We start from the raw sequence: 14,229 nt of genomic DNA on the forward strand, positions 1-14,229 counted from the left end.
CTGATGGGCTACAGTCTATGGGGCCACAGAGAATCAGACACAACTTAGTGACTAAACAACAATCTTCATTTCATTTATTATTTCCTCTTCATTAGGCTGTTGAGCCCCTCCACTGAGTTTTTCATTTTGGTTATTGTATTTGCAATTCTAAAATTTCTATTTGGTTCTTCTTATGTCTTCCATTTCTTTGCTGAGTTTCTGTCTCTTTTTTAAAGATATTTACTTATTTTTGGCTGTGTTGGGTCTTAGTTGTGGTAGGCAGGCTCTCAGTTCTGGTGCTTCGGCTTAATAGTTGCAACGTGTGAGCTTAGTTGCCCCATGGCATGTGGGGCCTTGGTTCCTAGACCAGGGATTGAACCTATGTCCTCTGCCTTGGAAGGTGATTCTTAACCATTGGTCCACCAGGGATGTTGTCTCTCTCCCGCTATTTTTTTTTAATTGAAGTATAATTGATATACAATATTAATCACATGTGTACAACATAGTGACTTAAATTTTTTATAGATTATACTTCATTTATAGTATGAAGTATTAGCTATATATAGATGTGAGAGTTGGACTGTGAAGAAAGCTGAGCACCAAAGAATCGATGCTTTTGTAACTGTGGTGTTGGAGAAGACTCTTGAGAGTCCCTTGGACTGCATGGAGATCCAACCAGTCCATTCTGAAGGAGATCAGTCCTGGGATTTCTTTGGAAGGAATGAAGCTAAAGCTGAAACTCCAGTACTTTGGCCACCTCATGCGAAGAGTTGACTCATTGGAAAAGACTGTGATGCTGGGAGGGATTGGGGGCAGGAGGAAAAGGGGACAACAGAGGATAAGATGGCTGGATGGCATCACTGGCTCAATGAATGTGAGTTTTAGTGAACTCTGGGAGTTGGTGATGGACAGGGAGGCCTGGCGTGTTGCAATTCATGGGGTCGCAAAGAGTCGGACACAACTGGGCAACTGAACTGAACTGAACTATGCTGTGTAATATATCCCTGCAGTTTATTTTATAAATGGTAGATTGTACCTCTTAATCCCCTACCTCTGTCTTGCTGATCCCCTTCCCTCTAGTTTATTTTCTATATCTGTGATTCTCTTTTTTGTTATATTCGTTTTATTTTTTAGATTCCATATATATAAATATGATAAAATAGAGTATTTTTCTTCCTCTGACTTATTTCACTAAGCATATACCCTCTAGGTCCATCCACATTGTTGCAAGTGGCAAAATTTTATTCTTTTTTATGGCTGAGTATGTTTCAATATACATACATACATATATACACACAATGGAATATATGTATATATATGCCACATCTCATCTATTCATTTGTTGATGGGTACTTTGGTTGTTTCCATATCTTGGCTATTGTAAATAATGTTGCTATGCTCATTGGGGTTGCTATGAGCATCTTTTCAAATGAATGTTTATGGGGTTTTTTTTGATATATGCCCAGAAGTGGAATTGTTGGATCATCTGGTAGTTCTACTTTTAGTTTTTTGAGGAACCTCCATACAGTTTTCCATAGTGGTTGCAGCAATTTACATTTCCACCAAAAGTGTACAGGTGTTTTCTTTTCTCCATACCCTCACCAATATTTGTTATTTGTATTCTTTTTATGATAGTCATTCTGACAGGTGATCTCATTGTGGCTTTGATTTGCATTTCCCTGCTGATTAACCATGTTGATTAACCATGATTAACCATTTTTCATGTGCCCATTAGCCATCTATTTGTATTCTTTGGCAGATGTTTATTCTAGTCTTCTGCCTAATTTTAAATTGGGTTGTTTCTTTTTTTGATATTGAGTTGTATGAGCTGTTTACATATTTTGGATGTTAACCTGTTATCAGTCATATTATTTTCAAATACTTTTCTCCCATTAAGTAGGCTGTCTTTTTTGTTTTGTTGTACATTTTCTTTGCTGTGCAGAGGGCTATAAGTTTAATTGAGTCCCATTTGTTTATTTTTGCTTTTGTTTCCTTTGTATTAGGAAACAGATCCCAAAATATTGCTACAATTTATGTCAAAAATGTTATGCCTATGTTTTTTTTCTAGAAGCTTTTGCTTTCTAGTCTTCCATTTAGGTCTTTAATCCATTTTAAGTCTATTTTTGTATATGGTGTGAGAAAATGTTCTAAGTTCATTCTTTCACATGTAGCTGTCCAGTTTTCCCACCACCACTTAGTGAAAAGATTGTTTTTCCCCATGCATATTCTTGCCTCCTTTGTTGTAGATAAATTGACCATAAATTTGTGAGTTTATTTCTGGACTTTCTATTTTGTTCCATTGATCTATGTGCTAGATTTTTGTGCTCGTACCATACTGTTTTGATTACTGTAGCCTTGTAGTATAGTCTGATGACATTTTACAGTTTGTTTTAAGAGGTTTCTAATAGCTTAGACATTTTTATGATGGCCTCTTTAAAATCTTTGTCAGAATAATTATAATAGCTCTAACATCTTTATGTTAGCATCAGTTGATTGTCTTTTATCATTTAATTTGAGATCTTCCTGTTTCTTGGTATGATGCATCATTTTCAGTTGAAATCTGGACACTTAGGGTACTAATATTATGAAATCTGGATCCTATTTAAGTCTTCTGCTTAAGCTGAATTTTTCTGACCATGCTATGGCAAAAGATGGGAGGGGCATTGCCTCATTACTGACAGGTGGGGATAGAAGTTCAAGTTCTACACTCAATCTCCATTGACTTGAGGAAGGGGTTCCTCATTACTTTTGGATAGAGATGAGCATTCAAACATTCAAGCTCCTCACTATGTTTGCACTGATAACTGTCTAGCAGTACCTCATCACTACTCCTCATGTGGCCTCCACTGACATCACATTGAGAAGGGAAGCTCATGATTGTTGGGAGATGGTGAAAATCATGGCATCTACTAGGCTTCCTCTGACACCATACCTAGTGGGAATGAACATTCAGCCTCCCTGTTTGGTTTCTTTGACACCAAACTTTTAGGATGGGAAGGCTGAGACACCTTATTATAGCCTAATGAAGGTAGAATTCTAACTCCTCACTTGGGCTTTGCTGATGTGGATGGGGGTTTGGATTTCCTTTTTTTTTTTTTTTCCTCCTGTGGTGTTTGGCTGGAGTAGAATGATTATTTGCCTAATAGCTTTCCATCTTCAGTGGTTCAGATGTTAAGAATCTGCCTGTAATGCAGGGCACCTGGGTTGAATCACTGGGTTGGGAAGATTCCCTGGGGAAGGAAATGGCAACCCACTTCAGTATTTGTATTGGGACAATCTCATGGACAGAGGAACCAGTCTGTGGGGTTGCAAACAGTTAGATATGACTGAGTACTGAGCACAGGCTGCCTTTTTCCTTGTCCTTTGGCTGGAGGGAGCAGGATCTTGCTGGGGTTTTTGTTTTATTTGTTTCTGTGTTACTAGGTTTCATCATCAAGTGTGGAATGTCTGAAGCAAAAAAATAAGTAAATAAAAGAAAATCCAGTGAACTCATCACCATGTTATTGCTCAGGACTCTAGGTCATTTCTCTTTTCAGTCCACCTTTCAGTGTCTTATATTTGTTTTACATATAATTCCCAAAATTGCGCTGAATGTGAGGAATAGGGAAAAGCATGTCTCCTCCATATTCCTGTAAGTGGAAGTCCTCCATCATGGCTTTAAAAAAAGATGATTTCTGACCTTTATTCCTCAGGAAGATGTATTTTTATTTCTTGAATCTGTTTTCCCAGTTGCTTCTAAAGATTTTTATCAGTATGATGAAGTGAATAACTGAGGCTGAAGGGGGGTCTCCTCTCTGTCAGAGGTATTAGGAAGTTAAAAGCTTCTCGATTATCTTTCAGTTCAATAAGAAAGACTAACTTTATCCTGTCTCTGGGTTAGGCTCTCTAATTTAGCTCCAAATTTCACTTAGCCACCTCATGTTCTCCAGAATCTCTTATCCAGCAAAAAGCCGTTTAAGCAGAGTACACATGTTTTACACACACAGTTTTGATGATGCTAAGAGATACAGGTGTGTTGGTGCTTGTGGCATTTGTGTGTGTGTTAGATTATGGTCTTGTTTCTTCCTCCACATGTACACTTTAAAAAAATTATAATCAGAATGATAAATGATCCATACCTTCCTTTAGGGCTGCATGTAAAGGCAGTTTTATTTTGCCCTTCTCCAAAAGATGAAAGGTATAATGAGTCCACTATAAATGACTGAATGAGGCACAAGTCAATTGCTCTGAACTTGTTAATCTTACTTTCAATACAGAATGGAAGATGTCCTATGGTTCATTTAGCTACCAAGTGGTGTAAGCTGAATATTTTGTTATTCTTCAGAATTACAAAGGATTGCAACTTAACCTATAAATAAATTGCTGGCTGCCAAGCAAAGGAGATACTTAGGTAATTTAGAGACAGTAACTTTTAGAATGAATGGCAAACTCACTCTTCAGTTCAAATGAAATTGAGATATATGCTCCCCTCTCTTGCCCCAGAATATTTTACTGAACTTCTGAGAGATGCATTTAGAAAAGTTTTTACAGAGATAAAGATACTAGTAAGTTTGGAGTAATATGAGTATTTCCAATGTTTGTTTCAGTCACTTCCTTATATTATTAGCTCACTAATGGGACAGGCAGGGAGGGATTCTTGGAAGTGGAAGAGTAAACAGTGTACTGTTCAGTCTCGAACAGATGCCTCTGTGCTGTGAGGTAAGGTTTGCAGGGGTTACAGGAATATGTGCTTCTGAAATTATGTTTTCATGGAGATCCTGGTGCATTTCAAAGTGCTTAGTTAATGCGCCAGAAAGTGTAAGCCATAGTAGAAATACTACAGGAATGACCAGACTTCCAAGCTGTTCTCGTGGGGTTCTGCTGTTGCAGGAAGAAGGAAAATGGTGAGCTCTCAAAACAACCTAAACAGATAGGTCTATAAAGGGAGACATGGTGAAGGAGGACAATAAAAGTACCATGTTCCAGGGGCTAGTGGGTACCATGCTTCAGCTTTGGTCATGCATCTGCTGCAAAGCAGTCTGGGTAAGTCACCATCTGGTTCTGTGAGCTGTGATCTAGAATAGGATGGCTTGCAATTCTCTTATCGCCACTCACTGCTGAAAAGCAGATACAAAGATTGTCTTCTTGGTTGTCTTACGGAATCTGAGCTTGGGTCAGGCCGTGTTCTTTGCACTGTTAAATTTTAGTAGCTGCATTTGGTTTAACATAAGTGTTCTAGTTAATGACTAGGAACAGAGCCTTTGACCCAAACAAACTTGATTCAAAACAAAACACTGTCCCTTCAACGTAGGCTTGTTTCCTTGTTAATTCTACAAAGCTCTTTCCCTCATTTTCCAAAGGAGAGATAATGACATCTCTTGTAGGACTGTTGCAGTCATTAAATACGATAACTTCTTGAAGTGCTTCACATATACTAAGAGATCAGTATTCATCATTGATGATATTTGTCCTCACATTATTCATTTTTTATCACATTGTTTATTTACCTGAAATAATTTTTTCTATAGCCTGTTTTCATTGTAATAGTTATTCAAAAGCAAACTTTAAACAGACTAACATAGTTTAAGAATTTGTTGGATATCACAGTATTTTATTAAGTGTGTGAGGACCTAATCAATAGCTGATTAGTTTTGTCTAACCCTTGATAAACTCCTGGTTAAAAAGGCACAGTTTCTAGATTCATGCTCCCTAGATGAGCACCATGATAGATCTGACTCCTACACAGAAATGTTTCTGCTGCAGAAATTTCTTGCCAAATCATCAAAGTTTCAGAATACTTTTAGCCAACAAAGTATATAAGAGGTATTCTCAGTTTTGGAGGAAAGGCCGAATACAGGTGGAAAGTGAGTGACTAGCAAAATGCAGCTATCGAAAATGTTTAACAAATTAACCACATACTTTTTCCTATAAGTCAGAGGATAAAGATTTTGTTCTATTTAAGTGGTGACTGAAATTCACCATGTATCAATATTTGGAGTGTTGCACAGTGGCCAGGGGAGATGTCCAGAACTGAGGCTCTCGGCTTTCTCTGCTTGCCAGGCTAGACATGGCTTTGCTGTTTGTTTGAGGAAGGTCCTCCCTCCAGGTCTGACAGTTGCAGGGCTCAGCCTCTGACCACAGTCAGGAGGGTCTGCCAGGGCTTTGGCAAAGGCTCCTCCACTACAGTTGCCAGTTTAGACACTTACTGGCACAGACACATTGTCCCAGGAATTGCAATGATTTATTTATTCCAGGCACCTGGCCTCTTCAGCCGCTTGGGCCTTGCCTCCCTGCCTCCTTCCCCTCAGCATGGTCAGCAAAAGAGCACTTGGGTTTCTGTGCATGGTCTGCATTATGCCATGGACGAAACTGCTTAGCAGTGCTCAGAGCACACACCGTAAAGGAATTTGGGGATATGCTAATGAGGAAGCCCATAACCAGAAGCAGAAAAGATTCATAATCAAATTGCAGTAAATCTGTGGAGACTCCCTAAAGAACAAGACACACAGGAAAAGCCTGATTGCTGGAAAAACTGCTTTGCAAATGAGTGGTACGGTTGCTGAATCTTTGAGAAGATGGCAGTCCTGTCAGACAGACACAACGGCAGGCCCCAACTGCGTATTAGTCAGCTCAGATGCCTGGCCAATGGATGATGGTGCCGCACGTGCAGTCTCTCTCAGCAGAGTTGCTGGAAATACTCAGGTTTGAATGCTGATGTGGAAAGTAAACAAAATGCTCCGATTTGTTCTTTTCTCTCCCTCTTGGTTGGTTAACTGTCCCAGCCCATCTCACCAATTTGTGCTTTCCCCTGCATGGTCTGCCCATGTCAGCAGCCTTGCATAGAACAGAGTTGCTAAGTGATATACAATTCTAACCCCCTTTTATCTTAAAAAGCAAATGAGTGAATCAATGAATGTCATTTCTGTTTGACAGTGAGTATGATTTATGTTAAGATTTTGAGATAAAAAGGAACCCCCAAAGCTAAATATTTTATAATAAATTCACATGGATGCTTTAAGCTTTAAAGTTTAAAGATATCCACCTAAATTCCATTTGTTGGATTCATGAAAGATTATGATGTACTGTGTTATATTTTATTATTTGAAATTTTAAGGTAGCATTTTTTCTCATGAAAATTCATAGGATTATGATTATATGCTGAAGTATCTCTCATTACTTTTAAAGTAACAAAGTTTTATTTCTCTTTATTTAGTCTCAAGTCAGATCTAGAGGCATATCAGAATAAGACAATATTTTATGTCACACCAGATTAAATTTTGATCTTGGCAGTGTGAAATTTAGAATTTGTAAATGAAGAGCCAATAACTTTGTCTTCTGAATTGTAGACAGTGTTGCTTAAATGTTTCTCTAAACTGAGTCTCTGGTGAGAAGAAATAAGAATGTTCCAACTTAACAGTTGGCATCTTTTTTCTTTAAAAAGACTCCTTTTTCTACAGATTCCTTTTTCTATTTCCTTCAGGTCTAGTGCATTACGGGTCTTAGGATTCAATGCACAGTAACACAAAATCACAGACCCTGAAGTTACTAAGTATCTGAAGACACTGTATATTTCTCAGTAGGCTGTGATTTGTCCAAGGTCCCACAAATGGGACCTGAATTCATGGTCAAGAATTTGTAGATTGAGGCTTTGTATAGTTTCTGGTTATAGATGGAGAACTAAGGAACAGAGGAGGAGGAGCCTATACCCGTGGATTACAGAAGGAGACTAAATCAAAAATTCCTTAGTGACCTCTTTGGCTCAGATTGAAAGAACTTTATTTTGAGAACTGAAGACAGACAAACTGGACAGATTTTACTTTGATTAGGGGTCACCATAATTCCCTTTTTGGCCTCATACCTGAATGCTCAGCCATATGTAAAATAATGCTGGTTGGTTGGGCTTTTTCAGTTGCACAAAGCTTGGGCTTCTCTCAAGAAAGAGATTAGGCTCTAAGGTCAGATCAAATCCTGATTCCACCACTTACTGACAGTGGGATTTTAGGAAAATTGCTAAACTTCTCTGTTTACAATAAATTATGCCTTTTACCCTATGTGAAGGTTAGTGAGTTGGTGTATATAAAGTGAATAAGAGTGTTGGCTTGTATTAAGAGCTCAGTAAACATTAATTCTTCTTTCATTTTGATGGTCTGAATTTCAAAAGACGCAATTTTTCAGAGCAGAGAGGGTATTTTCAATCTTAGTTCATTATCCTTATTTTACAGATGAGAAAACTGAGTCCTGGAGAAAAGACATGGATTTGAGCTAATTTGTGACAGACCCAGGTCTCTGAATGTTAGTTCAGGACGTATTTTACTGTATTAGCCTCCCTGTAAATAAGCTTTTGTTCTTCTTGTGGATAGAGGACAGAATCTGACCACTTCTTATAGCCACTGAGTTCAGGGTTCAAGCCACCAGTATTCATCTCCTGTATCACTGCAGTTACCTCCTAACTAGACTCCCTGACTCTGCCCTTGCCCTCTTCAATGTAGTCTCAATTCAGCAGCATAAAGTAGTTTTTGTTTTTGTTTGATAAGGCATGACATCCTCTCTTCTCTTGTTTCATCTCCTATTACCCTTATCGTTCTACTTCAGTCACCTTGCTCTCCTTGCAGATCCTTGTACCTGGTAGGCACTCTCCAATCTCAGGGTCTCACATTTGCTATTTCCTTTACTTGGAATGCTTCTCACCAGATATTTGCATGGTTTGCATTTTTTTTCAGATAGTCATTCAGTCATCACCTCAGTGAATCCTGCTCTGACTATTCTATTGCAGTTGCAATCAATCTGCTACTCTCCATTTTCCTTTCCTGGCATGTGTTACTTGTATTCCATATTTCTTTAGAAGTTTATTGCCTACTTTTCTCTAGCAGAATGCAAATATCATGAGGGCACTGCTTTTTCATGGCTGTATCTCCAATGTCAGGAACAGTGTCTGCCCCAGACACTGATTGCAGGAATGAGCAGTGTGGTACAGGACCTGTTATTCAAAGGGTGTATTTTCTCAGATATTTTTGTTACAGACTAAAGTTAAGCAAAACGTGACACTCTTATTTAAAGAATCCTATTGTGGCAAGGGACTTTCCAACATGAGAAAATTTACCTCACCTTTTAAAAAAACATAATCTGCTTATTTTTGTATTTGTACAGCTCAACCAACATATATATATCTTTCTGGAGTTAAATACTGGAAAGGAAATATTCTGTAAAGCCAAACCAAAACAAGAGTCACTTTCCTAAAACATTATAAAGAATATACAGTGTTTAGTTCTGGTGAATTGGAAAATAAACACAATTGTCACACTCTTTCTCTTTCTGGGTCCTTAGAGAAATCTCAAAGATAACAAAATATAGACAGGAGGTCAGCACTCATGAATCAGATTTCATCTTGATAGTCTTTTTATAGACCTATAACAAAGTGGAGCTCTGAAAATTGTGTTAGGTAATAGGGACTCTGACAGACCCTTTAACTCCATGGAACTGGGAGGTGCTGCTATAATTCTGCTGCTTCAGATGAAAATTTCAAGTGTTTTCATTAGGTACAACAGCTGTTTCTATTACAGATAACAGATCTCAGAGGTGGTGATGCTGATATCAACTTCTAGTGGGCTCAGAACACAGTGTAGCTTGTACAATTAGCTTTTTTTTTAATTATTTTTTTTTCTGCACATGCAAATTAACTCTGTAGCAGTAAAAGGAAATTACTTACTTGCTACCGGAATCGTCTGAAAGTGATACGATCATGCTTTGTAGCGTCACATTAACCAAATTGAAAGCCCTTGGGAAAAATTTGGCACCCTCTTCCTTCCCATTCACATCTTCCTAAAGACCTCTCAGGAGCTTCCATTTAGAAAGCTGGGATTATTACCATGGCTTTTAATTTGGAAAGATTGGCTGCTCACCAGTGAGTCTTTCTAGTTACCCGGTGGTTGGGTGGAGGGGTTCTGAGGTGTTCCAATCTCAGAGGCCTTGAACTTGACTATTCTTCTGACCCCTGCTTGCTTGCAGATATGTTTTCCAGTCTGGGGCCCCGATCCACGGCTCCACTGCTAAAGCTTATCTCTAAGATGGATGCTATCACCTCATTCTCTCCACAAATGTACGTATCACTCTACTTGGAAAAACTGCAATCTGTTTTTCCAATCCTGTGATTCAGGGCTGGCCTATGACTGCTTTGATCGATAGAATGTGGCGACAGTTGCTATCCTAGATCTGGACTTAGTCTTTTAGAAGACTGATGGTTTTTACTTCCTTTTTCTTGAGATACTTCCTCTTGGAACCCCGCTCTCGTGCTATTTAAAGCCTAATTCCTATGAAGAGGCCATACTTAGGCACTCCAGTCAATGTCTCAGCTGAATAATATCAGGTATCCACCATATGAGGGAGCCATCCCAGAGTCCAGAACATTTTAGCTGTCAGGGGACTCCAGCACAAGGCGCAGAAGTCATCTGATTGAACTGCAGGAGAGATAGCAAGCAAGAACCACCTGGCTGAGTCTAGTCAACCCATAGACCTGTGGGAGAGAATTTTGTTCTAAACCACTATATTTGGGATGATATTTAACACAGCAGTAGAGTAACTGCAGTGAGGACAAAGTGTGAAGCTGCTGGCTAAGTTCTCCTGTGAATGTGGACATCAGATCACCAGCTTAGGGCTGGGTGAAACTTTTCCTACAGAGTGCAGACAGGTATAGACAAATGTCAGTCCCTCTTCCACCTTTTTGGCTGGAACTTCATAATTGGACTATTCTGATATCTCTTGGATTTGTAAATATATATATGTTTACTGTACAAATGCAAATATTTCTTGGAGGGATACTTGTTTAACCCAGGGTACAAGGGTACAGCAAACTTTTTTGTGTGTAGGGGGCTTCCCTGATGGCTTGGATGCTAAAAAGACTGTCTGCAATGCAGGAGATGCCGGTTCAGTCCCTGAACCTGATCAGGGAAGCCCCATTGGGCTTAAGGGACAAAAGGCCAATAACTGGATTTCCCTGGTGGCTCAGACAGTAAAGAATCTGCCTACAGTGTGAGAGACCTGGGCTTGATCCCTGGGTCAGGAAGATCCCCTGAAGAAGGGAATGGCAACCCACTCTAGTATTCTTGCCTGGAGAATACCATGGACAGAGGAGCCTGGCGGGCTACTGTCCATGGGGTCGCAAAGAGTCGGACACAAATTGAGTGACTAACACTTTCACTTCACTTTTCAGATAGCAAATATTTTAGGCTTTGTGAGCTATATGGTCTTCATGGCAACTATTCAACTTGGCCAAGGTGACATAGATAATACTTAAATGAATGGCATGGCTATGTGTAGTAAACTCTATTTACAAAAATAAGTACATGGTTGGTTTTGGACCTGTGGGCTCTAGTTTGCTACCCTCTGTGCTAACAATTCTTTCTGCAGTAAGCACAAATATTTAATTATATTGCTTGGCTCCCGTGAGCCTTAGGTTTGGTTTACTTCTAGCTTTGGTTTGCCCTATCATTCCTTCTTAGTCTCCTTTGTAGAATTTTCCTCCTAAATTTGAAATGTGCTCCTCAAAGCTGTTTTCTCATTATTTGCTCTTTCTCTGCCATGCCAGTCAGTCACTCAAGTGATTTCAGTTATCACCACTTTGCCAATGATTTAGAAATCTCTATCTCTATTCAGAACTCCAGACTCCTGTATTTCATCTTGGATATCTTGCCCTAGTTTCAATACCTTAACTTCAGTGCACTTTTGTGCCAGTGACCCCATGGACTGTAGCCCACCAGTCTCCTCTGTCCATGGAATTCTCCAGGCAGGAATACTAGAGTGGGTAGTCATTCCATTCTCCAGGGTATCTTCCTGACCCAGGGATCAAACCCAGGTCTCTCACACTGTAGGCAGATTCTTTACTGTCTGAGCCACCAGGGAAATCCAGTTATTGGCCTTTTGTCCCTTAACCCCAATGGGGCTTCCCTGATTGCTCAGTTGGTAAAGAATCCACCTGCAGTGCAGGAGACCCTGGTTCGATTCTGGAGTTGGGAAGATCCCCTGGAGAAGGGATAGGCTACCCACTCCAGTATTCTTGGACTTACCTGGTGGCTCAGCCGGTAAAGAATCCACCTGAAATGAAGGAGACCCCGGTTCGATTCTGGAGTTGGGAAGATCCTCTGGAGAAGGGAAAGGCTACCCACTCCAGTATTCTGGCCTGGAGAATTCCATGGACTGTATTTCCATGGGGTCACAAGTAGGACACGACTGAGTGACTTTCACTTTCACTCTTTGATGCTGGGGCTGGAACTCTGTAAACTCCATTTCCGTTTTGCCCTCTCTTTGTCTCCATCAACAGGGGGCGATAGCGGGGCACTCTTAAAATCAAGGGAGAAAGGAGGGACTTGCTGTTCTTGTTTATTTACTGCAGACTTACTGTCTGCTTGGGGTTCCTGTGAGCATCTATTCAGTAAAGGTTCTCTGCTCTAGAAATATACATTCTTTTCTGTAGTGGCTGTGAAATCTAGTTTTTCCAAAAGTTGCCAAACAACCTCCATTAAAACTGCTTTCCTTCCCTCCTCATCAGCAACAGTGGGTTAGAGCTCCCTCCTCAGAAGTCTTTCACGACCCCTCCTCCAAGCTCAGGGACATTGGCACCAGCTAAACGGCACCTCCTAGTAGGAGATCTGAGTTGTGGCCCAGCCGGGCCCAGCTCTGATTTTCAGTAATTGCAATCTCTTCCCTTTGATTCTCCAGCCCTTAAGGGATAGTAGTTTTTTCTTTTAATGGTTCCATTGTGATAAATTGTTTTCCTTTTCAGTTACCTAAATTTTCATACCCAGTTAACCACCCTGTATATTAACTTCCTTTTCAAATGCCTGGTATGCTTTCTGTGGACTCTGACAGTGTTTATGTTCTCAGCCCAAAGCTGCTTCTTTGAAGTGTTTCCTTCCTTCCTTTGCACCAGCAAACCTCTCCCTATTCCCCACCTGGTGGCTCAAGCCCAAAGTCTGAGCATTGTTCCAACTTTTTCTGTCGTCTAAATTCCCATATGCAATCAGTAAATAAGGCCTGTGGATTTGCTTCCTGAATATTTCTTATATCTGTCTGCTTCTCTCCATCTCTGTGCCCACCAAAGTAGATCATGCTACCACATTATAACTGACCTCCCCAGATTTCTGTAGCCTCAGTTTGTTATCCCACTACAGCACTAGGAATGTCTCAAAAATATTTATTACATAAATACTTGCTGAAACATTCTAAATCCTGAACATAATTTATAAGACCTGTGATTTGATTTCTCCTGCCTTTGCACTTCATTTTAAAACATGTTCCTTGTTCCTTTGCCAATTTTACCATGCTTTCTTAGCATTCTTGGTACAAGCTTTTCCCTCTGTGTAGAAATCTCTCTGTTCATCTAGATAGCTACTACTATCTTTTGAATGTTTTATAAATATCGCTTTCTCAGAGATGGATTTTCTGACCTCTCAGACCAGATTATATTCCTCTATTTGTTCCCATAATCACTGAACATCCACTTTTAAAATATAATATTTATAGATGTTTAAGTAGCTGCTTCTTTCCTAGGTGGTAAGGCCCATATAGGTAGGGGCTGTGTTTGTCTTGCTTAGCAAAAGGTCCATAACACACAGTAATCTTTCAGGCATAGTAGATATTCAACAAATATTAGATGAGTTCAGTTGATTTCTGTTATATACATTCACCCTAGGTTCACCCTAGGTTCTCTGAATTGATTATAGAAGAGGCACATTTCTGCAAATGCATCAAAATCCCTCATGGCTGACTTTACCTCTTAAATGGAACAGTATTTTCTTCTCACCTCTCCTGACATCAGTTTTCCCTTTGTGGGTTCTTACCATGATTGGAAGAGACTGCGCGGGGAATACATTGATCGGAATTTATCACTTTCATCTGGACTGTAAACCAACACTACTCTTTCCTACACCATCAGAAGGTCTTGTGGTATCACACAAGTCTCCTGAGTACCTGAGGCCAGGTGCATCTCAGGGCTTGTTTTGTGTAACTCAGGTAACCAACGAAGAGATGTTCTCCGACTTTTAACAACCAGTATGTCATTTCTTCACCCCAAACATCAATGTGCTAGTTTTCTTCTAGTTCTCTGAAATGTAGCCATTATTCCTCAAGTGCCAATTAGAAGAGATAAGGGTTGGGGAGCAAATTGAAACATTGATGAAGGGGCCTTAAATATATATAATAACCAATATAGTGAAGGAGCTGATAATGAAAATATAACATGAAAACGAGCCTGATAAGAGACCCCAAAAGTACAGGACC

General features: G+C 39.7%; 1 protein-coding gene across 1 annotated transcript in view; it reads right to left on the bottom strand.

The window, feature by feature from the left end:
• SPATA16 (spermatogenesis associated 16) overlaps positions 1-14,229 on the bottom strand; it is a 241,850-nt gene that overhangs the window by 13,041 nt on the left and 214,580 nt on the right.

This window comes from Oryx dammah, unplaced genomic scaffold, assembly GCF_014754425.2.
Source record: "Oryx dammah isolate SB20612 unplaced genomic scaffold, SCBI_Odam_1.1 HiC_scaffold_2, whole genome shotgun sequence".
Classification (NCBI taxonomy): Eukaryota; Metazoa; Chordata; class Mammalia; order Artiodactyla; family Bovidae; genus Oryx; species Oryx dammah.